We start from the raw sequence: 26469 nt of genomic DNA, 5'->3' as shown, positions 1-26469 counted from the left end.
TAGATGTTAATGTGAATGAAAGATCAACTGAACAAACACCGTCTTATCCTATCCAAACACCACTGACAACATCAGTTACTGGCCGGCCTACTCGACTTCCTTTCTTTGTACAGTGGTACACCTTGTAGATAAGGCTCAGAAAGAGCATGTGCTCCAGTGGATGGCAACCGCTGCATCAAGTGGCCTCTCCTCCTCTTCCTCCACCTTAACATCACACACAGTACAATCCTCAGAGGCGGCACCCCAATCACCCTTATTTCCCCTCGTCAAAAATTTCCAAACACCGACTGACTGTGGGGAACCTCAGAAGGGCTATTCTGAAGAGTAGTTCACACATTCTGTTCCATGGGCATCAGAGTTCTGCTCCAAAGAATCACAGACTCAAGAGGAGGAAAGCATTTGCATTGATGTAAAAAATGTTTTCATTTTGGATCCGAGACCAAGCCACGTAGGGTCTGAGCAGAATCCAGACCCTCGTCACCAGACGTTAACCACCAAGGGTGCAGCTGATCGTGATGAGGCTCAGATACTAGAGATGCACATGGGCTATACTGTGGTGTTAGGGCAGGAGGAGGAGAAGGGTGACTATAAGGATGAGGAGGAGAAGGGTGACTATAAGGGTGAGGAGTGTAAGAACAGAGAGGATGAAGATGAGTTTGTAGATCCAACTTACTGTGAACCCAGAGGTACGCAGCTGAGTAGCTCAGCAGAGGAGGTGAAAGAGGAAGAAAGTGAGGAAATTATGTTGCAGCTTCCCACAGAGACACAAAGTGATGCAACCACGAAAAGCACTGCATCCTCATCCCCAACTATGGGTGTGGCCAGCACTGGTTGTGAGTGTGCAGTTCGCAGGGGCGGCAAGGGTTGTCTAGCCTGGGCGTTTTTTGAGATCACAAAGGATGACCCAACACATGTTGTCTGTCAAATTTGCAAAAAAAACTCAGTAGAGGAAAACAAATGCAATGAATTGATAACTAAATGCATTAACCTGCATATGCGTGATCAATATGCCTTAGTGTGGGAATCTCACTGAGCTAAATTATGGACTAGCGAGCCCCGCCAACCACCGGCCGTCCCATCAACCTTATCTGCTGCTTCTTTCTCCACCGTCACTATTCCAAGTCTTCACACACAGATTTCCATCTGCAGAAACTACAATTGTTTACCCACTACAGTCGGGGAGAGTGAGAGATCGTCAGCTGTTATGGAAAGAGACATGACAGCTGCTTTTTTGTCACCTAGCACAACACATCTTTCTCAATCCACCATAACATCTCTGCCTGCACCTCAGTCACAGTCCAGTAGATTGTCCTGTTCTCGTTCTCTGTACTCATCCCTCTCTCAGCACAGCAGCCAGCCCTCGGTCCCGCAGTTGTGATCACGTAAAATAATGTTTCTTCCTACACATACTAAAGCTAAGAGCTTGAACTCCACTATCTCCATTCTGTTGGCCACGGATATGCTGCCTTTGCACCTGGTGGATACAGGCAGTTTCCAAAAGTTCATGGCCGTCGCAGTCCCCCAGTACCAGTTGCCCATCGCCATTACTTACTCTAAGAAACCTGTGTCTGCGCTACACCAGAATGTTGCCGAAAATATCACTCATTCCCTGAACAAATCTATGTCTGCCAGGGTGCATTTCACCACTAACACATAGACGAGCAATTGTGGGCATTACATATCACTGAACTAGCACTGGGTGACTCTGGTGTTGTGATCCGCTTTTTGGCTCCCCTGGTGGTGGCTGGTGGTACTGGAGACTTGTGTGTGCTTTTCTGCCTCAGCTCACCTGCTTCCATCAGTTTTGGGAGTTCCCTATTTAGCCTTGCTCTCAAGTCACTTCCTTGCCGGTCATCATTGTAACCTGAGTCATTCAGTTGCATGTTCCTGCTACTAGTCTGCTGATCAGCTAAGTGGACTCTTGTCCTTATTGTTTTGTTTTTCTTGTCCAGTTTACAGTTTTGTCATTTCCTGTTACTGGAAGCTCTTGTGGACTGAAATTGCCACTCCTGTGTCATGAGTTGACACAGGAGTCTTAAAGTAATTTCAGGATGGGTTTTTTGAAAGGGTTTTTCAGCTGACCGTGAAGTCCTCTTTTGTATCCTTCCTCTATCTAGTAAGTGGACCTCGCTTTGCTAAATCTACCTTCATACTGTGTATGTCTTTTCCTCTGAACTCACCGTTAATATACGTGGGGGCTACTATCATCTTTGGGGAATTTCTCTAGAGGTAAGCCAGGTCTGTTCCTTCCTCTTCCATGCGTAGTTAGTTCTCCGGCTGGCGCATGGCATCTAGGCAGCCGTAGGAATGCTTCCTGGCTACTGTTAGTTGTGTGGTAGATTTAGGTCACGGTCAGCTTGAGTTTCCATCACCCGAGAGCTAGTCTGTTATTTTTGTGTTTCTGATGTTCCCATGCCATTGGGGAATCATGACAGTATGACCGGCCGCTGTTAAAGTAATTGGCAGAAGAAAGGAGAGGAAAAGAAGTCTGTAGATTTTTTTTTTTTTTTTCCTCTCATGTTTGCTACTTAGTTGGCTCAGTTGTATTTCTGCTCTATTTACAGCCTTGCCTTTCTCTCCTTCTAATCCTTGAATGGCTCTGATCTCTCCGGTTTAAGGATGGACCCTCAGAGTTTGGCTGCAGGTTTAAATAATCTTGCTACGAAGGTTCAGAATTTACAAGATTATGTTATACGTACTCCTATTTCTGAACCTAAGATTCCTACACCAGAGGTATTTTCCGGAGATAGATCTCGGTTTCTGAATTTCAAATGTAATTGTAAACTATTCCTTTCTCTCAGACCTCACTCCTCTGGAGATCCTGTTCAGCAGGTTAAGATTGTGATTTCTTTGCTGCGAGGTGACCCTCAAAATTGGGCATTTTCATTGACACCAGGGGATCCTGCGTTGCTCAATGTGGATGCGTTTTTTCTGGCTTTAGGGTTGCTGTATGAGGAACCTAATTTGGAGATTCAAGCTGAAAAAGCTGTAAGAGCCCTGTCTCAAGGGCAAGATGAAGCTGAGATATACTGCCAAAAATTTCGTAAATGGTCTGTGCTTACTCAGTGGAATGAGTGTGCCCTAGCGGCAAATTTCAGAGAGGGCCTTTCTGATGCCGTTAAGGATGTCATGGTGGGGTTTCCTACGCCCACAGGTCTGAATGAGTCCATGACAATGGCGATTCAGATTGATCGGCGTTTGTGGGAGCGCAAACCCGTGCACCATTTGGCGGTATCTTCTGAAGGGACGCCAGAGAAAATGCAATGTGACAGAATTCTGTCAAGAAGCGAGCGGCAGAATTATAGGCGCAAAAATGGCTTGTGCTTCTACTGTGGTGATTCCGCGCATGTTATATCAGCATGCTCTAAACGTACTAGGAAGGTTGACAAGTCTGTTTCTATTGGCACTTTACAGTCTAAATTTCTTCTGTCTGTAACTCTGATTTGTTCATTATCAGTTATTACCGTGGATGCCTATGTGGACTCTGGCGCCGCTCTGAGTCTCATGGATTGGTCCTTCGCCAGGCGCTGTGGGTTTGATTTGGAGCCTCTGGAAGTTCCTATACCTCTGAAGGGTATTGATTCTACACCTCTGGCTTGTAATAGACCACAGTTCTGGACGCAAGTATTTATGCGTATGACTCCAGACCATCAGGAGATGATTCGCTTCCTCGTGTTGTATAATTTACATGATGTTTTAGTGCTTGGATTACCATGGTTACAATCTCATAACCCAGTACTGGACTGGAAAACTATGTCTGTGTTAAGCTGGGGATGTCGGGGGGCTCATGGGGACATACTTTGGTTCCTATCTCGTCATCTATTCCCTCTGAGATTCCTGCATTTTTGTCGGATTTTGGGGATATTTTTGAAGAGCCTAAAATTGGTTCTCTCCCTCCCCACAGAGAGTGTGATTGCGCCATAGATCTGATTCCAGGCAGTAAATTTCCAAAGGGTCGTTTGTTCAACCTATCTGTACCTGAGCATGCTGCCATGCGAGAATATGTTAAGGAGTCCCTGGAAAAGGGACATATTCGTCCTTCTTCATCACCTTTAGGAGCTGGGTTTTTCTTTGTCTCTAAAAAGGATGGCTCGCTGAGGCCTTGTATTGATTATCGACTCCTGAATAAAATTACTGTCAAATATCAGTATCCGTTGCCGCTGCTTACTGATTTGTTTGCTCGCATAAGGGGGGCTAAGTGGTTCTCCAAGATTGATCTCCGTGGGGCGTATAATTTGGTGCGAATTAAGCAAGGGGATGAGTGGAAAACCGCATTTAATACGCCTGAGGGCCACTTTGAGTATTTAGTAATGCCTTTCGGCCTTTCTAATGCGCCTTCAGTTTTTCAGTCCTTTATGCATGATATTTTCCATGAATATCTGGATAAATTTATGATTGTGTATTTGGACGATATTTTGATTTTTTCTGAGGACTGGGAGTCTCATGTTCGGCAGGTCAGGAGGGTTTTTCAGGTCTTGCGGGAGAATTCTCTGTGTGTAAAGGGTTCTAAGTGTGTTTTTGGGGTTCAAAAGATTTCCTTTTTGGGGTACATTTTTTCCCCTTCTTCTGTTGAGATGGACCCTGTCAAGGTTCGGGCTATTTGTGACTGGACGCAGCCTACTTCTCTAAAGGGTCTTCAGAAGTTCTTGGGCTTTGCTAATTTTTATCGTCGATTTATAACTGGTTTTTCTGGTGTTGCTAAGCCTCTTACGGATTTGACTAAGAAGGGTGCTGATGTTGCCAATTGGTCCTCTGCCGCTGTGGAGGCCTTTCGGGAACTTAAGCGCCGCTTTTCGTCTGCCCCTGTGTTGCGCCAGCCCGATGTCTCTCTCCCCTTTCAGGTTGAGGTCGATGCTTCCGAGATCGGAGCGGGGGCGGTTTTGTCGCAGAAAAGTTCCGATTGCTCAGTGATGAGACCTTGTGCGTTCTTTTCTCGAAAATTTTCTGCCGCCGAAAGAAATTATGATGTCGGTAATCGGGAGCTTTTGGCCATGAAGTGGGCATTTGAGGAGTGGCGTCATTGGCTTGAGGGTGCTAGACATCAGGTGGTGGTTTTGACTGATCACAAGAATCTGATTTATCTTGAGTCTGCCAGGCGCCTGAATCCTAGACAGGCGCGCTGGTCGTTGTTTTTCTCTCGGTTTAATTTTGTGGTCTCATATCTACCAGGTTCTAAGAATGTTAAGGCGGATGCCCTTTCTAGGAGTTTTGAGCCTGATTCCCCTGGTGATTCGGAACCTACAGGTATCCTTAAGGATGGGGTGATATTATCCGCTATTTCCCCAGATCTGCGACGTGCTTTGCAAGAGTTTCAGGCGGATAGACCTGATCGCTGTCCACCTGGTAGACTGTTTGTTCCTGATGATTGGACCAGTAGAGTCATCTCGGAGGTTCATTCTTCTACGCTGGCGGGTCATCCTGGATTTTTTGGTACCAGGGATTTGGTGGCTAGATCCTTCTGGTGGCCATCTCTGTCTCGTGATGTGCGTGTTTTTGTGCAGTCTTGTGATGTGTGTGCTCGGGCCAAGCCTTGTTGTTCTAGGGCTAGCGGGTTGTTGTTGCCCTTGCCTGTTCCGAAGAGGCCTTGGACGCACATCTCGATGGACTTTATTTCTGATCTTCCTGTCTCTCAGAGGATGTCTGTTATCTGGGTGGTGTGTGACCGTTTTTCTAAGATGGTTCATTTGGTGCCATTGCCGAAGTTGCCTTCCTCGTCTGAGTTGGTTCCTTTGTTTTTTCAAAATGTGGTTCGCTTGCATGGTATTCCTGAAAATATTGTTTCTGATAGGGGTACCCAGTTCGTTTCTAGATTTTGGCGGGCATTCTGTGCCAGGTTGGGCATTGATTTGTCTTTTTCGTCTGCCTTCCATCCTCAGACTAATGGCCAGACGGAGTGAACTAATCAAACTTTGGAGACGTATTTGAGGTGTTTTATGTCTGCGGATCAGGATGATTGGGTTGCCTTTTTGCCATTGGCGGAGTTTGCTCTTAATAATCGGGCCAGTTCTGCCACTTTGGTTTCCCCTTTCTTTTGCAATTCGGGGTTTCATCCCCATTTTTCTTCTGGTCAGGTGGAGTCTTCGGATTGTCCTGGAGTAGATGCTGTGGTGGATCGGTTGTATCGGATTTGGGAACAAGTGGTGGACAATTTGAATTTGTCCCAGGAGAGGACTCAGCGGTTTGCTAACCGCCAGCGTCGGGTTGGTCCTCGCCTTCGTGTTGGGGACTTGGTGTGGTTGTCTTCCCGTTTTGTCCCAATGAGGGTTTCTTCTCCTAAATTTAAGCCTCGGTTTATCGGTCCCTATGGGATTTTGGAGATTATTAACCCTGTTTCCTTTCGTTTGGACCTTCCGGCATCTTTCGCTATCCATAATGTGTTCCATCGGTCGTTGTTGCGGAGATACGAGGTGCCGGTGGTTCCTTCTGCTGGGCCTCCTGCTCCTGTGCTGGTTGAGGGTGAATTGGAGTACGTTATAGAGAAGATCTTGGACTCCCGTATTTCCAGGCGGAGACTCCAGTACCTGGTTAAATGGAAGGTCTATGGTCAGGAAGATAATTCTTGGGTAACTGCCTCTGATGTTCATGCCTCGGATTTGGTTCGTGCCTTTCATAGGGCTCATCCAGGTCGCCCTGGCGGTTCTTGTGAGGGTTCGGTGCCCCCTCCTTAAGGGGGGGGTACTGTTGTGATCCGCTTTTTGGCTCCCCTGGTGGTGGCTGGTGGTACTGGAGACTTGTGTGTGCTTTTCTGCCTCAGCTCACCTGCTTCCATCAGTTTTGGGAGTTCCCTATTTAGCCTTGCTCTCAAGTCACTTCCTTGCCGGTCATCATTGTAACCTGAGTCATTCAGTTGCATGTTCCTGCTACTAGTCTGCTGATCAGCTAAGTGGACTCTTGTCCTTATTGTTTTGTTTTTCTTGTCCAGTTTACAGTTTTGTCATTTCCTGTTACTGGAAGCTCTTGTGGACTGAAATTGCCACTCCTGTGTCATGAGTTGACACAGGAGTCTTAAAGTAATTTCAGGATGGGTTTTTTGAAAGGGTTTTTCAGCTGACCGTGAAGTCCTCTTTTGTATCCTTCCTCTATCTAGTAAGTGGACCTCGCTTTGCTAAATCTACCTTCATACTGTGTATGTCTTTTCCTCTGAACTCACCGTTAATATACGTGGGGGCTACTATCATCTTTGGGGAATTTCTCTAGAGGTAAGCCAGGTCTGTTCCTTCCTCTTCCAGGCGTAGTTAGTTCTCCGGCTGGCGCATGGCATCTAGGCAGCCGTAGGAATGCTTCCTGGCTACTGTTAGTTGTGTGGTAGATTTAGGTCACGGTCAGCTTGAGTTTCCATCACCCGAGAGCTAGTCTGTTATTTTTGTGTTTCTGATGTTCCCATGCCATTGGGGAATCATGACACTCTGGTGGCTGTGGGGGCAGGTGGCCAACGGGCTGCTCACCCAATCTTTGAATTCCCAAAGGCTTGCAGGACAAACCTCTGTATCTAACACTTCCTCCACTGCTTCTGCATCCTCCACCTCCTCTAGGACCTCCACTTGTGCCCTCAATGCATTTTAACATGCGTACTGTACTGTGCAGCCATGGCTCACCAGAATCAGGTAGTGTTCAAATGAATATGTCTTTGAGATCGCAGTCATAGAGCTCAAGAGTTGTGGACAGGTAACCAGGCCAAGTTATTGCTATGGCTGTCTTTACTAAACCTGCAGTCATGGAAGGCTGTGTGCAATAATGGGGAGCTCATTGTACCAGACAAACTGTTACATAAGATGCTGGAGCCAAGGAACAAATTAAGGAGGATGAGGTGATGGATGCGCAACAGTCAGGAGATGAAGATTATAACTATCCGCTCTCCATTGTCCGTGGTTGGTGGGAGGGGATGTAGGAAGCAACCTTGAGTGTTAACCTGCCACCAACACAGCAGGGACTTGGACCTCATGGAAGAACCAGACACATGAGCGCTTTCTTGCTGCACCACCTTCAACACGATGCCCATATTCTAAGGGTTGGAAATAGTGCTGACTACTGGGTAGCCACTCTCTTAGATCCACGGTATAAGAGTAAATTTAGCCAGTTGATTTCCCCCCTAGAAAGGGATAAGTGCATGTTGGAGTATTGAAATACGCTTGTAGACAATCTTAAGAGTGTTTTTTCCCCAAGGCAGCAGTGAGTCACACAGTGTGCATCCCAATCCCAATTGTAGGTGTCCAACCCTGAGAATGTCAAGGCATCATTGCCAAAACATTAGCAGCAGCAGACCAGCCTGTGCTCCAACAGAACAAAGTACAAGTCTGACACGTTGTGAATGACTGGAGAGGATGCTGCAGGAGTATCAGGAGCTCATTATCAATGACAACAGGGGATTTTGGACCCTTTTGCATTTTGGTCTTCTCTCAAAATGTGTCTTCAACACTGCTGGTGGTGTCCTGACGGATAAGTGGGTCGCCCCGGCAGGGCAGCGGGGTACTCGGTACCGGGTCTGGTCTTAAAGGGGATGTCTGTTATGGACCTGGTGGTTAGGTGCACCAGGAATGACCTGATAGTTAAACACGGAATCAGGACGAGCTCTGGGGAAATGGGAACTCTGCTGACCGTAAACCCTACTCCTATCAACACAACTAGAAACAGCCGTGGAGCGTGCCTGACTCTGCCTAGACGCCTCTTCACAGCCTAAGAGCTAACTACCCCTAAAGAAAGGAAACAAAGCCTTAGTTGCCTCAGAGAAATTTCCCCAAAGGTAAAAGCAGCCCCCCCACAAGTATTGACTGTGAGATAAGAGGAAATCACAAACACAGGATGAAAAAGGTTTTAGCAAAGATAGGCCAGTCTAACTAAACAGATTGAGGATAGAAAAAGGATCTTTGCGGTCAACACAAAAAGCTACAAAAACCACGCAGAGTGTGCAAAAAATACCCCCGCACCGACTCACAATGCGGTGGTGCCACTCTGCACCCCCAGAGCTTTCAGCTAGCCAGGTAGTTTCATGATAGCAGGCTGGACTAGAACTTAGCAAGAAAAACCATATGTAACAAATGAACAAGCAGGAACTTAGCTTGTGCTGGAGTAGACAGGTCCTCAGAAAGATCCAGGAGAGATCTGAACCAGTACTAGAACATTGACAGCTGGCATGGAGTAACGATCTGAGTGGAGTTAAATAGAGAATCTGCCTAGCCCCAAACGAGGGCAGCTGGAGAAGGAATCTCAGAACCAGCAGCTCCACTCACAGCCACCAGAGGGAGTCCACGGACAGAACTCACATTCATGACCACAGGAGGGAGTCCGAGAACGGAACTCACAACAGTACCCCCCCTTGAGGAGGGGTCACCGAACCCTCACCAGAGCCCCCAGGCCGATCAGGACGAGCCAAATGAAAGGCACGAACTAAATCGGCAGCATGGACATCAGAGGCAACAACCCAGGAATTATCCTCCTGACCATAGCCCTTCCATTTGACCAAGTACTGAAGTTTTCGTCTCTAAATACGAGAATCCAAAATCTTCTCCACCACATACTCTAACTCCCCCTCGACCAACACCGGAGCAGGAGGATCAACGGAGGGAACCATAGGCGCCACATATCTCTGCAGCAACGACCTATGGAACACATTATGGATGGCAAAAGAAGCAGGAAGGGCCAAACGAAATGATACAGGATTAAGAATTTCAGAAATCTTATAAGGACCAATGAAACGAGGCTTAAACTTAGGAGAAGAAACCTTCATAGGAACATAATGAGATGATAACCAAACCAAATCCCCAACACGAAGTCGGGGACCAACATGGCGACGGCGGTTAGCGAAACGTTGAGCCTTCTCTTGGGACAAGGTCAAATTGTCCACCACATGAGTCCAAATTTGTTGCAACCTGTCCACCACAGAATCCACACCAGGACAGTCCAAAGGCTCAACCTGCCCTGAAGAAAAACGAGGATGAAAACCAAAATTGCAAAAAAAAGGCGAAACCAAAGTAGCCGAACTGGCCCGATTATTAAGGGCGAACTCAGCTAATGGCAAGAAGGTCACCCAATCATCCTGATCCACAGAAACAAAGCATCTCAGATAAGTTTCCAAAGTCTGATTGGTTCGTTCGGTTTGGCCATTTGTCTGAGGATGGAAAGCCGAAGAAAAAGACAAATCAATGCCCATCTTAGCACAAAAGGACCGCCAAAACCTTGAAACAAACTGGGAACCTCTGTCAGACACGATGTTCTCCGGAATGCCATGCAAACGAACCACATGTTGGAAAAATAATGGAACCAAATCAGAGGAAGAAGGCAATTTAGGCAAGGGTACCAAATGGACCATTTTAGAGAAGCGATCGCAAACCACCCAGATGACCGACATCCTTTGAGAAACAGGAAGATCTGAAATAAAATCCATGGAAACATGCGTCCAAGGCCTTTTCGGGACCGGCAAGGGCAAAAGTAACCCACTGGCACGAGAACAGCAGGGCTTAGCCCGAGCACAAGTCCCACAAGACTGCACAAAAGAACGCACATCCCGCGACAAGGAAGGCCACCAAAAGGACCTAGCCACCAAATCTCTGGTACCAAAAATCCCAGGATGACCAGCCAACACCGAACAATGAACCTCAGAGATAACTCTATTAGTCCATCTATCAGGGACAAACAGTTTCTCCGCTGGACATCGGTCAGGTCTATCAGCCTGGAACTCCTGCAGCACCCGCCGCAAATCAGGGGAGATGGCAGACAGAACTACCCCCTCTCTGAGAATACCAGCCGGCTCAGGAACCCCAGGAGAATCAGGCACAAAACTCCTTGAAAGGGCACCAGCCTTCACATTCTTAGAACCCGGAAGGTACGAAACCACAAAATTGAAACGGGAGAAAAACAGCGACCAACGAGCCTGTCTAGGATTCAACCGCTTGGCAGACTCGAGATAAGTCAGATTCTTGTGATCTGTCAAGACCACCACGCGATGCTTGGCTCCTTCAAGCCAATGTCGCCACTCCTCGAATGCCCACTTCATAGCCAACAACTCCCGATTGCCAACATCATAATTACGCTCAGCAGGCGAAAACTTTCTCGAAAAGAAAGCGCATGGCTTCATTACAGAGCAATCAGAACTTCTCTGAGACAAAACAGCCCCTGCTCCAATTTCAGAAGCATCAACCTCGACCTGAAAAGGGAGCGAAACATCTGGCTGACACAACACAGGAGCCGAAGAGAAACGACGTTTCAACTCCTGAAAAGCCTCAACGGCCGCAGAGGACCAATTCACCACATCAGCATCCTTCTTGGTCAAATCAGTCAATGGTTTAACAACACTAGAAAAATTAGCGATGAAGCGACGGTAAAAATTGGCAAAGCCCAGAAATTTCTGAAGGCTCTTCACAGATGTAGACCGAGTCCAATCATAAATAGCTTGGACTTTAACAGGATCCATCTAGATAGTAGAAGGGGAAAAAATGAAGCCCAAAAAGGAAACTTTCTGAACTCCAAAGAGACACTTAGATCCCTTTACAAACAAGGAATTAGCACGAAGGACCTGGAACACCATTCTGACCTGCTTCACATGGGACTCCCAATCATCCGGAAAGACCAAAATATCATCCAAATATACGATCATGAATCTATCCAGATACTTTCGGAAGATGTCATGCACAAAGGACTGAAACACAGAGGGAGCATTAGAAAGGCCGAATGGCATCACCAGGTACTCAAAATGGCCCTCGGGCGTATTAAATGCTGTTTTCTATTCATCGCCCTGTTTAATACGCACGAGATTATATGCCCCTCGAAGGTCTATCTTGGTGAACCAACTAGCCCCCTTAATCCGAGCAAATAAATCAGACAGTAGAGGCAAAGGGTACTGAAATTTGACCGTGATTTTATTAAGAAGGCGGTAATCTATACAAGGTCTCAGAGAACCATCCTTCTTGGCCACAAAAAAGAACCCTGCTCCCAATGGTGACGCCGACGGGCGAATATGCCCTTTCTCCAAGGACTCCTTTATATAACTCCACATAGCGGCGTGTTCTGGCACAGACAAATTGAAAAGTCGTCCCTTAGGGAACTTGCTACCAGGAATCAAATTAATAGCACAATCACAATCCCTATGAGGAGGTAGGGTACTAGACTTGGGCTCATCAAATACATCCCGGTAATCCGACAAAAACTCAGGGACTTCAGAAGGAGTGGAGGAAGAAATTGACAATAATGAAACATCCCCATGTACCCCTTGACACCCCCAACTGGACACCGACATTGATTTCCAATCCAATACTGGATTATGGACCTGCAGCCATGGCAAACCCAACATGACCACATCATGCAGATTATGCAACACCAAAAAGCGAATATTCTCCTGATGCGCAGGAGCCATGCACATAGTCAACTGGGTCCAGTACTGAGGCTTATTCTTGGCCAAAGGCGTAGCATCAATTCCCCTCAAAGGAATGGGATGCTGCAAGGGCTCCAAGAAAAAACCACAGTGCCTGGCAAACTTCAAGTCCATCAAATTCAGGGCAGCGCCTGAATCCACAAATGCCATAACAGAATAGGATGACAAAGAGCAAATCAGAGTAACGGACAGAAGAAATTTAGGCTGTACAGTACCAATGGTGACGGACCTAGCGAACCGCTTAGTGCGCTTAGGACAATCAGAGATAGCATGAGTGGAGTCACCACAGTAAAAACACAGTCCCTTCTGACGTCTATGTTCTTGCCGTTCAGCTCTGGTCAAAGTCCTATCACATTGCATAGGCTCAGGCCTCTGCTCAGAGGATACCGCCAAATGGTGCACAGTTTTGCGCTCACGTAAGCGCCGATCGATCTGTATGGCCAAGGACATTGATTCATTTAGACCAGCAGGCGTGGGGAACCCCACCATAACATCCTTAAGGGCTTCAGAAAGACCCTTTCTGAAAATTGCTGCCAGGGCACACTCATTCCACTGAGTAAGCACAGACCACTTTCTGAACTTCTGGCAATATACCTCCGCTTCATCCTGACCCTGACACAAAGCCAGCAAAATTTTCTCTGCCTGATCCACAGAATTCGGTTCATCATAAAGCAAACCCAGCGCCAGAAAAAACGCATCTACATTACGCAATGCAGGATCTCCTGGCGCCAGGGCAAATGCCCAGTCTTGAGGGTCGCCACGCAACAAAGAAAGAATGATTCTTACTTGCTGAATAGGGTCACCAGAAGAGCAGGGTTTCAGAGCAAGAAACAGTTTACAATTGTTTTTGAAATTCTGAAATTTTGATCTATCCCCAGAAAACAAATCAGGAATTGGAATTCTAGGCTCCAACATAGGATTCTGAACTACATAATCTTGAATGTTTTGTACCCTTGCAGCGAGTTGATCTACACTAGAGGACAAACCTTGAATGTCCATATCCACACCTAAGTTCTGAACCACCCAGAGTTTAAGGGGAAAAGAAAGGCAAAACACACTGCAGAGAAAAAAAAAATGGTCTCAGAACTTCTCTTTTCCCTCTACTGAGATGCATTAACACTTTGTGGGCCAGCTGTACTGTTATGGACCTGGTGGTTAGGTGCACCAGGAATGACCTGATAGTTAAACACGGAATCAGGACGAGCTCTGGGGAAATGGGAACTCTGCTGACCGCAAACCCTACTCCTATCAACACAACTAGAAACAGCCGTGGAGCGTGCCTGACTCTGCCTAGACGCCTCTTCACAGCCTAAGAGCTAACTACCCCTAAAGAAAGGAAACAAAGCCTTACTTGCCTCAAAGAAATTTCCCCAAAGGTAAAAGCAGCCCCCCCACAAGTATTGACTGTGAGATAAGAGGAAATAACAAACACAGGATGAAAAAGGTTTTAGCAAAGATAGGCCAGTCTAACTAAACAGATTGAGGATAGAATAGGGATCTTTGCGGTCAACACAAAAAGCTACAAAAACCACGCAGAGTGTGCAAAAAATACCCCCGCACCGACTCACGATGCGGTGGTGCCACTCTGCACCCCCAGAGCTTCCAGCTAGCCAGGTAGTTTCATGATAGCAGGCTGGACTAGAACTTAGCAAGAAAAACCATATGTAACAAATGAACAAGCAGGAACTTAGCTTGTGCTGGAGTAGACAGGTCCTCAGAAAGATCCAGGAGAGATCTGAACCAGTACTAGAACATTGACAGCTGGCATGGAGTAACGATCTGAGTGGAGTTAAATAGAGAATCAGCCTAGCCCCAAACGAGGGCAGCTGGAGAAGGAATCTCAGAACCAGCAGCTCCACTCACAGCCACCAGAGGGAGTCCACGGACAGAACTCACCGAAGTACCATTCATGACCACAGGAAGGAGTCCGAGAACGGAACTCACAACAGATGTCATAGTGGCTGCGTCCCAGTCCGTGGCCCTGGGTGCCCAATTAAAGGGAAAGATCTTTAAAGGGATTTGTAATGTCTATTTTTCGTGACTCCACCTGTGGTATTCGGTCAGTAGGGACCAACGCTGTTTAAAGGGGTCCTCTGGGGTGATGTTGTTTCAGCAAGATGGTAACGCTTCCCACAGGTGAAGCGGGGTCCCCAGGGCTCCCAAGGTGTTTGGCAAAGATGGTGTATACCGAAGAATAAGTGGAGGACACAGAGTTTGCAGTCTTTTACCTGGTTTACTGATGGTAGTAGTCCTAAGTCCAGAGTACCAGGTGTAGGGTAGCTGTAGTCCGGCCAGCTTGGAGGCAATAAGGGATCCCACTTCAGGTGAGGTCCGTAAGCCTTTCCTACTTGCGCCACATGGCGAGGTCCCTGTGGCTTAAAGGTTGCTGACAGGGTCCCCTCTCTCCTGTCCTAAGACAGATGTCTGTACGATAGGCAGTTTGAGCCTGTTTATAGGATCTCTTAGATGACCTGGCTCTTAAGGTCACTGCTTCACCTCAGACTTGTTACAGGCAATTGACATACAGTACTATGCCCTCCGGTTCTGACGCGTGTCCTGGAGAACAACATGACCTCGGGCTCCTGGTACCCGACTTCTGCGCTCTGGCTCTGAGGGTGTCCTTCCGCCGTTCCCCTCCTGAGTCCTTTCCTCCACTGTGCTTCTTCCCTCTAAGCTCCTTCACAATTCAACTCCTCTCGTTCTCTCTCTTTCCAGAGTCTCCAGCTCCCTCGTGGATGCTCGGCCTCTACATCTGCTCCAGACATCCTTCTGCTCTCCTGGAGACCAACTGTCTCCCTCTACTGTCTCCCTCAGACTAACTGGCTCCTCCTCCAGACCAGGATACATAAAGTGTAAGGAAGCTCCCCTGAATCTGGGTCCTGAGCTCCCCCTCCTGGCCTACATTCAGATGTGTTGAATGTAAGTGCTTTACCTTATAAAAAGAATCCCCCTTGCCTCCAAGTGTGACATCACCCTCCCCGAAGGGAAGGCATCATCACTGCAGCAACCGGTTACCTGGGGTGCTGCGTAAGCGCATCCAGCTGTCCTTTGAAAGTGTAGACCACTTAACTTTCATCTAAATGAACAAGTCATAGATCTCCAATGACATTTGTACCCCAGTCAAAGATTGGGCAGACTAGGGGATGGTGTCGTTTTTTGTGTCATGTATTGAGCTTGCATTATTGTAGTCTGTACCAACTTTGTGGTGTCTTCTGTGCCTGCTGTTACTATTGCTGCTGATGCTGCAAAAAATGTTTTGAAATGTGGAGACTCCAAGTTGGGTCTCTTGTGGGTTGCCTGTAGTAGAAGGTGTGTCAGAGGACAATTATACACTTTCTACTCTGTGGAAACTGATGCCACTTTAGTGCTGTGTGACAATTTTTTTTTTTTTTTTTTAAATGTGAAGACTTCAAGTGGGGCCTCCATCTGGTGGGTAGCCTTTGTAAGTAGGGCTCCAAGACAGGCAGGCATGCACTTTTAAGTCAACTACCTGTCTTACTTTCCTTACATTTTTCTACCAATAGTGCTGTATGAAACTGATGTTTGTGCCATCTGAGTATGGCTGTAATAAAAATTTTTTGGAGGTTTTGCATCTGGTATCAGGTCTCAAAGCTAAGAAAGCTTACACCGCTCCCTTAAGGCTATGTGCACACGTAAGAAAAGAGGTGCAGAATTTTCTGCACAAAATCCGCAGCTCCTGGCAGAATCCGCAGCCGCGGATTTGCCGCAGATTTTGTGCAGTTTTTATGCGGAATTGCTGTGGATTTTGTGCGGATTTTCTGCGTTTTTTGCCACTGCGGATTTTTAACATGGAGGGGTGCAGAAAAACGCTGCAGATCCGCACAAAAGAAGTGACATGCACTTCTTTGAAATCCGCAGCAATTCCGCACTGATTTTTCTGCACCGTCTGCTCAGCTTTTTTTTTTCCATAGAATAACATTATACTGTACATCACAGTGCGGATCTGCAGCGTTTCTGCGTGGAAAAATCCGCTGCGGACCCGCAGCTAATCCGCATCGTGTACACATACCCTAACACTCCAGGTCCTCATTGAAACTTCAATTCCAAGCTGTAAATGCTGGCTCAGACCCTGGCTTATGCATTGCCCATGCCTGACTGCTGCACCATTATAAACTTTTTGCTGTGGGACAATTGATGCCACTTTTCATGGTGTTTGCCCCTAATTTTATCTGTTTTGGGAAACTTTTTGTCAGCCCTTAAGGTGTTGTCTTTGTGTTTGGTGTTGCCTCCCAATGAATCTAATGGGGTTCGGGCATGTTCATTGAACCATTCGGCGAACTTTTAGGCGAATCCGAATCAAACCACAAAAAGTTCGCTCATCTTTACTTGCTAGAACTGAATCGCAAATTGCTAATCCCTTTACTCTGTGGCCATTTTCCTTGTACATTTTTTCCTCCCCTTTTTCCAAGACCCATTACTATTTTTCCACTACAATACACACTGTAAGGCAAGTAGAGGATGGCATCAGAAAACATTTTTTTCCCAATTTTAAGGAGTGGGACTCCTACAGTGGTAAAACCTATGCACTAACTGCAAGGGCAGGAAAACATTTACCCCTGGGGTTATACATGTATATATGCATGAAAATTCGTAGAGATAGGCCTCAAACACATCTTGTAAAAATAATAGAATGCATCATACACACCCTAGAAAAATTAAGAATGAGGGTCGCATGATTACCCTGTTAAAATTATGAGCAATGGTCACTGCTTGCAGTCTAAAAATTATGAGTGAGGGCCAGAATAAATAAATGGTAATGTAAAGAGCTCCTTGGAGTGCCAAATAAGGGATCACTTGTCTTTTGGGACTCGTCATGGTGGGAGGATCAGGGTGAGGATCATGTGGTCCAGATGCTTGGCTAGTGAGACTGAACAGTGTGGAAGTCAAGTTGGTGCTGGGAAACATACTGGATTATCTGCCATCCAACTGAACACCTCTTGCGCTGTTCTGGCTTCAAGAGTAGTGTCCAGAGCCCTTCCTGCAAAGTGGGACAGGAAGATAGCTCTCATGGATGAGTGTGTTTGTTGTGCTCCTGCAGCAAGCACAGTTTCATCTGGCCCATGGCCTCGGCGTGTACAATCAGCAGCACGTCTATTTTCGCGTCCCTTACCACACACACATTGCTCATTTTAAATTAGGTATTTAATATATGCCTGCAAAGTTTCCAGTATTACTAGGGAAAAAAAAAATATGTAGCCCTGAAAAAGACTACTGTTTTTAGGCTGCAGCAGCAGTATATCCATAGAAGGACTGTAAGGTAATAAACCCTGCCTATATGACTCTAATCCAAAACTATCCCTCCTCCATCAGCTATCCCTACACTGAATGCAGGCAACAGCAGTTTTACTAGAGAAAGGACAGTATGTAGCCCTGAAAGGGACTTTTGTTTCAATTGGTGCATCAGAGGTACATTGTACATTGCAATATAGGAAATAAAAGAGAGAATTGAACCAATTGCACAAAAATTCATCAAATCTTCCCCTAGTGACATTACACTATAAAATCAAGTACCAATACGACAACAATTTAATACAGGACTAAATTAGAAATAAAAAAGAATATTTATTAACCCCTTTCTAACCTAGGACGGGATAGTACATCCGAGGTCAGAACCGCCACTTTGATGCGGGATCCGGTGGTGAGCCCGCATCAAAGCCAGGACATGTCAGCTGTTTTGTACAGCTGACATGTGCCCGCAATAGCAGTGGGTGGAATCGCGATCTACCCGCCGCTATTAACTAGTTAAAAGTCGCTGTCAAATGCTGACAGCGGCATTTAACTAGTCCTTCCGGCCATTGGGCCGGAAATGAGCGCATTGCTGACCCCCGTCACATGATCGGGGGTCAGCGATGCATCGGCATGACAACCAGAGGTCTATTGAAGACCTCTATGGTGGTCGGCACTCATAGCAATGCAGTAAATCTACTACATAGGAGCGATCTATGCATCACTCCTATGTAGCAGAGCCGATCAAGTTGTGCCAGCTTATAGCCTCCTATGGAGGCTATTGAATCATCAAAAGTAAAAAAAAAAGTTTTAAAAAATATGAAAAAAATAAAAAAATATAAAAATTTAAATCACCCCCCTTTCGCCCCATTCAAAATAAAACCATTAAAAAAAAAAAAAAAATCAAACCTACACATATTTGGTATCGTCGCATTCAGAATCGCCCGATCTAATAAATAAAAAAGAAAATATTAACCTGATCGCTAAATGGCGTAGCGATAAAAAAAAATTAGAAACGCAAGAATTACGTTTTTTTGGTTGCCGCGACATTGCATTAAAATGCAATAATGGCGATAAAAAGAATTTATCTGCACCAAAATGGTATCATTAAAAATTTCAGCTCGGCATGCAAAAAATAAGCCCTCACCCAACCCCAGATCACGAAAAATGGAGACGCTACTGGTATCGGAAAATTGCATAATTTTTTATTTTTTTTAGCAAAGTTTGGAATTTTTTTCCCATTTTCTAGTACACGACATGGTAAAACCAATGTTGTCATTCAAAAGTACAACTTGTCCCACAAAAAATAATCCCTCATGTTAGGTTGAACAATTAAGAAATGTTCACTCTAGTTGCCTACTCCTGGCCTAATGGATATTGATCAGGTGCGCACTAAAGAAATAACATCAGACAACACAGTCAGATGTAAACTCTCCTTGATCAATCTATGGCTCAGCTCCAAGGGCTTTATTTAGTCAGAACACAGGTTTATATAACCCCTGTAAGGGGGGCTCGGTTAGCTCTAAAATGGGAGTGATCGGATGTATTCCATTGGTTAGTGGGTTGGGCAATGAGCAAGTCCGTAGGGGGATCCATGAGGTCATCAAGGTGGGTTGGTCCATGAGGTCATCAAGGTGGGCGTCACTGTGGGTGGATCCAAGAGGTCATCAGGGTGGGCGTTATCTTGGATATCAGCACATGGTGTGCTGAAACAGGAAATGGCAGCCATCTTTAGGGTCTCATTGATCATCTTGGATATTAGCACATGGTGTGATGAAACAGGATATGGCAGCCATCTTTAGTGTTCCACTTTAATCTGAGAAAGCTTATGCAAGGTTAAACAATACACGTTATGGATCGTTTCTCTCAATCTCTTATATCTTGAGGTTAAGTATTTGATCTTATGGCTCTCCTCAACAGTACCCCCTAAATACTTCATTAACCTTTTTTTTCTTTTCTTGATCCCACCATGGTTCCCTAACCTACCAGTGTTAAGTGTCACTATGACATCAGAGGCTTCATGACAATACGGATGCTATTGACACCAGAGAATGTGTGACCAATTATGGGTATATCGGGAGGTATATCGGAGCGCGCACCTCTGACCGAATACCACAGGTGGCGTCACGAACATTCTTATTTCTAATAACCCCTTTAAAGACCTTCCCTTTAATTTGGATGCCCAGGGCCACGGACCAGGTCGCTGCCACCGTGATTTCCACTTTAATGACCACTGGACCCGGTACCCCTAGGCCCTAGTGGGCGCTCCATAAGCAGTAATGTTAAAAACACAGCATTTTATGATAAAACTTTCCCCTGATATGAAGTCAGTACTAAATGACATAGCCTTTCAGATACCATTCACTTTCAGGAAAACAAATACACAACAGGTACTAATATTTTGTTTTAAGTGAACACATGCGATCTTGCTTCTGTGATGCATCCATTTTAAATGATGTGTTTTTCAAGTTTTCATCTTGCCCGCGGTATAGCCTGGGAGCGCATTGTAAATGTATGAAGCTTTTGTTTGCTGTCATTTTGTTGGAAAAATGGTTGCTAGTTTATAGATTGTATTTTCTGCAAATATATTGTGCTTGCAACATTTTATATATCAATTCCACCCTAATTTTGGATTGAACATGTTGGTTTATTAAGTAGAAATGCCCTTACTGTTTGCTGAGTTGCAGCATACAGTCTACACACTATCAATCATTTCTAATCAATCATGTATGTTTTCATTTAATACTTACCAGCAAAATAAATCATGCTTCAGTATGAAATTAAAATGGCTGTAAATCACATTTGATTGATTGCACCAAATCTGTTTAGTTACGGTTCTACTGAAAGAACTTACCGTCTGATACATTAGAACATAAATTTTAGGGGCAATCAGGAAATACATGTTATGTTATATGCATAAGCTAGGATTTCATAAATGATATAATGCATGGATAAATGGCTTTTCAATGAATATTAATGAATCTATAGAAGTATTAAAGTTTCCAAACCTCTGACATGAATTAACGATAGACACATCACATTCCAGTAGTTTAGGACCAGATCGGGGATTGTTAAAGATGGTGACCACTGACCTCATAAAAGTAGGGGTGCCCCATATTAAAGATCAAAAAAGGCTCTTGGTATGGTGCTGGGATTTAGCAACAAGGACGAAAAGATGTTATTCTTTAATTCATAGAATGACTCAAACAGGGAGGAGATGGGGCTCTTCTCTCCAAGGGCAGATGCATACTCTGATTCTAGTGTATGTACTGTATACTCAGGTCCCTAGGGTCCTTTCAACGAACATCTGTATTTCAATGGTATGTGCATCTTCATGATTCAAATACAGTTGAATACAATGATGGAGAGGAATATCCATTACAGTAACAGAGCTATTACTTATACTAAGCTTATTCCATATACGAACAGCAGCTATAAACCATGCCCTTATTTTTCATATTATTAATTTTGATATACTTGTAAAGGTGGAGAAGATGGCTTAGCACCCTCTCTGAAGACCCTTGTTTTATTATACGTAAATGGTATTTCTTACATCTTTTTGGGTACGTTCCCACGGTCAGTAAATGCTGTGGGTTGGACGCTGCGTACATCGCGGCGTACAACCAGCAGCATCCAGATGTTACAGCATAGAAATCCCATCTCCGCTACGCATCCAGACACACCCGTGGGATCACCGTGGAGACGGACATGCGGCGTGTCTTTCCAGACCGCAGCATGTGTATTTATCTTGTGGAGACTCGAGTCTCCGCAAGTTAAATATCATCTGTACAATATTTGATGCAGTGATTCCGCATGGTTCAATGAACACATGTGGAATCACCTGCGTTCAAAAGTCGGCAGCGGACATGTTCTGCTTCCAAAGCGCTGACAATTCCTGAATGTGTGCAGTGAGCCTCACCCTCATGTAGGCTGCAATTTTCTGTTGGTAAAAGGATAGGGTTAAAGCCAGCCCATAGTTGGAGAGGAGTAATGAACAGGAGTGTTTTAGTTCCTGGTTGTAGAGCGTTAGTGGAGTGGAGAGAGAACTGGAGAACAAGAATGGACACCCTTGGAGAGTGCTGATATTACTGGTGTGTGTGAAGAAACAGAGCTGCTAGGGAACACGTTAAAGAAGTCACTCTACAGTGGCTGCAGTTTCTCATAGCAGGCGAGTTGGGGCACCTGTGCAAGAAGCTATTAAGCATGTCTCGGTGTTAGCCAGAACTGGAGGTCTGCAGTGAAAGTATGGGATCAGCCAGGCTAAGGCAGATCAGGAAGGTGGTAGCTATTGAGCCTTCCTTGCCAAGAGTGCCATTAGGGTGAAGTTGACAGAGCAAAACATTTTGACTCGTGTGGCTCTGTACCTGGAAGATGGAGGCCCACAGTGAAACCTGTTGTGTATACATAACATTCTTCACAAGTGATGTGCCACCATCCATAACCACTACAAATGTGCCTCTGTATTGTGCAGAAGAGAAAGCCAAATATTGTTCCTGCTTTCCTTTATATATATGCTTCAACTTCAGTAAACAGGACTTTATTTTTGAAAAACTGTCTGCTTTCTTCATCACCAAGTTAAAGAGGTCCAGTGCCGCACAAACCTGAATGTGTCCATAAGGCCGGAGTCACACTGGCATATAATACGGACAAATGCTATGTGAGAAAATATCGCATAGCACTCAGACCAATGTTAATCTATGGGGAAGCTCACGTCACCGTTTTTTTTTCTCAGGAATATTCTGCGTGTGAGTGAAATCGCAGCATGCTGTGATTTTATGCATTTTATGCCAATGCAAGAAAAAAAAAAAAGGTGCGAGAAAAAAACGCACAGCACTCACAGCATGTGAGTGGCTGTCCGTTTTTTTACGCACCGGTTTCCTTTGAAAAGCCGGTAATTCATGTGCGGTGTACAGTAAAAATCACACTGACAGGTTACAATAGAATACATAGAGTAGAACTATACACATAGAATACATACACTGCTCAAAAAAAATAAAGGGAACACTTAAACAGAATATAGCTCCAAGTAAATCAAACTTCTGTGAAATCAAACTGTCCACTTAGGACGCAACACTGTTTGACAATCAATTTCACATGCTGTTTTGCAAGTGGAAAAGACAACAGATGGAAATTATTGGCAATTATCAAGACACACTCAATAAAGGAGTGGTTCTGCAGGTGGGGACCACAGACCACATCTCAGTACCAATGCTTTCTGGCTGATGTTTTGGTCACCTTTGAATGCTGGTTGTGCTATATATATATTTTTTTTTTTTTACGGCGTTGACCATGCAGAATAGGGTCGTTCCAGACCAATTATCTGTTTATTATTAAATATTATTGTATTAATTTTTGTTTATTTTTGTTTTATAACAAACGCTGCGTTTTGTGTGGCGCAATGGCTTTTAGCGATTTGTTTGCACTATTTGTGTGTTTTTTTCACTTTTTACTTAGTCCCACTGTGGGACATCTATAATGTTTAGATTGATTACTGGCATCATATGCTGCATGACAGATTGTCAATGTCTTATTGACTGACTGTGAGGCCCAGCTTATAGCTAGATCTTACCGTCCAGCATACCCTTGGGGTCATCACATGACCTCGGGATACCATTGCAACCATCGGCACATGCGATTCCCATTGCGGGGGTCTGATAGTTACAAAGGGGGTCTTGTAACCCCCTTGTAGCCAATTAAATGCCGCTGTAGCCGATATCGTAGGGTGGCAGCTGTTATGTACAGCTGACACCTATGGTAATTTGAGCCATGGGCAGTGCTACACATTTATTCCTCAGGGCCGTTAAAAAGCCACTGTTAAAAGGCATATTGGCGTTCGTTAACAGGTTAATTTAGGGAGACCCTAAAATATTGTGACTAGAAAGTAGAACAAACAAAGTACAGTGGGGTTTAACAATGGTTGGGTGCGGCTGGTATACTTCTCTATTCAGCCAACACAAGTGTTTCCAATTGTCCACCTATCATCTTTGCAGCTGTAGATTCTGTGTCATAGCAGGTGTTTCCTGCTGATTATGGATTCATTCATAGGTTCTGACATTGTATTGATGTTTGGAGCAGTCTGTGAGCTCTGAGCTAAGTATTTTGGCTTTGATGTTCTTTGCACCTCTCTTTTCTATATTTAGTAAGTAGGCTGTATATTTGTTATTCTTTGTTTGTATTTACTTCACTCACTCTGAGGTGTTTCCTTTATTCAGTCCACTTCTCATCTAGTAGGTAAATTCACAATCGGTTCTGCCTTCTGGTTCTTTAGGAGGAACGTGAAGCAACTCGATGGCCATTTAAAGAAGTTTAGGTCAGAGTTGCCATCTAATAGTTCTTGATTAGGGCTATTTCTGTACCAGAAAGCATCACTAGGGACTGCAGTGACAGGATATCTAGTCTGTACAAGAACCGACAGGCTCAATTGCGGCTTTTTAGTATCTAACCTATTAATCCAGAGTTAGTTGCTACACGAGCAGAATCAAAATGCTGCCTCATGCTAATACACACCGAATTTGATGGTGGTGCTGGATGTTATGACATGCTGAGGAAGGTTTCCCACATTCCTGCCATGCTATCCCTCCCTTCAAAAGTGGTTCCCATGCCCCAGCTGCATTGGTGACTTCCTTCTATTCTGCCTTGTGTTTACTGTACACCGAGTCCCCACTGTAAGGTGAGGACGCCATTAGTAGTACTTCTACCACCATGCCCTTGTATTCCTGCATTTCCCAGTCACGCTTTAGTGATGGAGGTAAGGTTGGAATGTTGTGCTTGTAGTGTGGATCCAGCAGTGTGGCCACCCAGTAATCACCAGGAAACTCGGTGGTCGGTGTGCAGAATTGCCTCATGTGTGCTAGGCTGCCCAGAGACAATGACAAGCTGTCCGCGGTGGAAAGTGTATCATCTGTATCCTTTGTATCTCCCCCAACCATACTCCAGTGATGCTTGTGAGCTACTTTGAGAGTCACCCTGCTTAGAACACAATTATTTCTCCTCCTCTTGCTCCTACTCATCCTCCAATTGTGTACCCTGGCTGGACATGTGTACCTGGCCACTGTTGGTACAGGAACACATCCTCCAAGTCATGTGTGGACAACTTGTCTGACAATGGTGAAAATGGTGTGCTCGTTTTCGGAGATCGATCAAAAATAGCAGGCATGTCCACTTGAGTTACAGCTGATAGAGGGCTCTTACTCAGCGTGACTGGAGCGAGTAAAGAACCTGAGGTTCTGTGGTCAGAGACCTGCACCTCAATAGTTGGCACAGTAACAGAGAAGGAGGAAGAAGCAGCAGATGCGATTGATGGGGAGGCTGATGGTTGTTGAGGTCCACTGGTCCACATTTTAGCACAGTGGAATTCCCAGAGTAACTCATGTTGATTGCGCATGTGAAGGTTCATACATGTAGTAGTCAAATTATTGCATTTTTTACCTCTACTCAGTTTTTTTTTACAAAGTTGGAAGATTACGTGAGTTGGCTCATCCTTTACAGTTTCAAAAAAGGCTAGGCAACCCTTGCCACCCCTGCGAACAGCAGACCCGCAGATGCTGCTGGTCACAACCACAGTAGTGGCTGAGGATGCATAGCTCGTTGTGGCTGCATCACTACTGCACAACGTAACCTCCTTGTCTTCCTCCTCAGATGACTTACTCAGCTGTGTACCTCTGTGTTCACGCCAACTTGGATCTACCTCATCATTATCATCCTCTCTGTTATCACATTCCTTGTCCTTGGAGTTGCCCTCCTCCTCTTCCGGCTCTGACAGCACAGAACAGTCCGCATGAGCCTCAGATATCTAAGTCTCATAAAGATCACCTCATCCCCGGGGCGTAACGTCTGGTGACAAGGGTCAGGATACTGCTCGGACCCTACTTCGTCCTGCCCTGGATCCAAGTGAAAAAAAAAAAAATATTGGGGTATCGGTGCTGATTTCCTCCTCTTGACTCTGAAGTTTTGAGTACACTTCTGATGACCATAGCATAGAATGTATGAACAGCGCTTCAGACTAACCCATCTGTGGTTCTGTACAGTCAGTTGTACGGTTGGAGAGTTTGGACAAAGGGGAAGCAAGGGGAATGTGGTTGCTACCTCTGTGGACTGTACTGGGTGTGATGTTGAGGTGGAGGAAGAGGAGGAAAGGCCACTTGATGCTGCGCTTGCCATCCATTTGAGCACATGCTCTTTCTGGGTCTCATCAACAAGGATAACCGCTGTGCATCTGCCAAAGAAAGGTAGTGGAGTAGCCCATTCAGTAACAGAAGTTGTCAGTTGTCTTTTTATAGGACGTGATGTTGTTGGTTCACTAGTGCTTTCACAAACATTACCACCTACCCCATGTACACCTTGAACAGCAGCCTAATCCCCCTTCCACCACAACCCTGCTTTTTCCCCAGTTACCCAGTGCGATATCAACAAAAATAGATTTTAAACTCTGCACCAGCTCTGCAAACAGCTGAATTTCAGCGGCAATACATTACAAGGTGAAAAATGGCGTGCTGAATCGCGTTAGTCACAGAAGAAAGAATTGTTTGAGTGTGGATGAGGCCTGTATGACAAGATATGCTCCAAACAATTTTAAAATTAGATCTCCCCTACTGTATGATGTTAGTAACACAAGAAATTTTTTTTGAGGCCTGAGGATTATTCCTCTATAACAGACTAGATGCTACAAACAATTTCAAAGTGAGATGTAACCTACTGCATGATGTTAGTAACAGAAGAATTTTGGAGGGGCCTGTGGATGAGGCCTCTATAACACACTAGATGCTACAAACAATTTCAAAGTGAGATGTCCCCTACTGTACAACGTTAGTAACAGAAGATTTTTTCTTTTAAGTGTGAGTGATGCCTGTATAACCTAA

The sequence above is a fragment of the Ranitomeya variabilis genome, chromosome 1 (assembly GCF_051348905.1).
Source record: "Ranitomeya variabilis isolate aRanVar5 chromosome 1, aRanVar5.hap1, whole genome shotgun sequence".
NCBI lineage: Eukaryota > Metazoa > Chordata > Amphibia > Anura > Dendrobatidae > Ranitomeya > Ranitomeya variabilis.
This window is presented reverse-complemented; position numbering follows the sequence as displayed.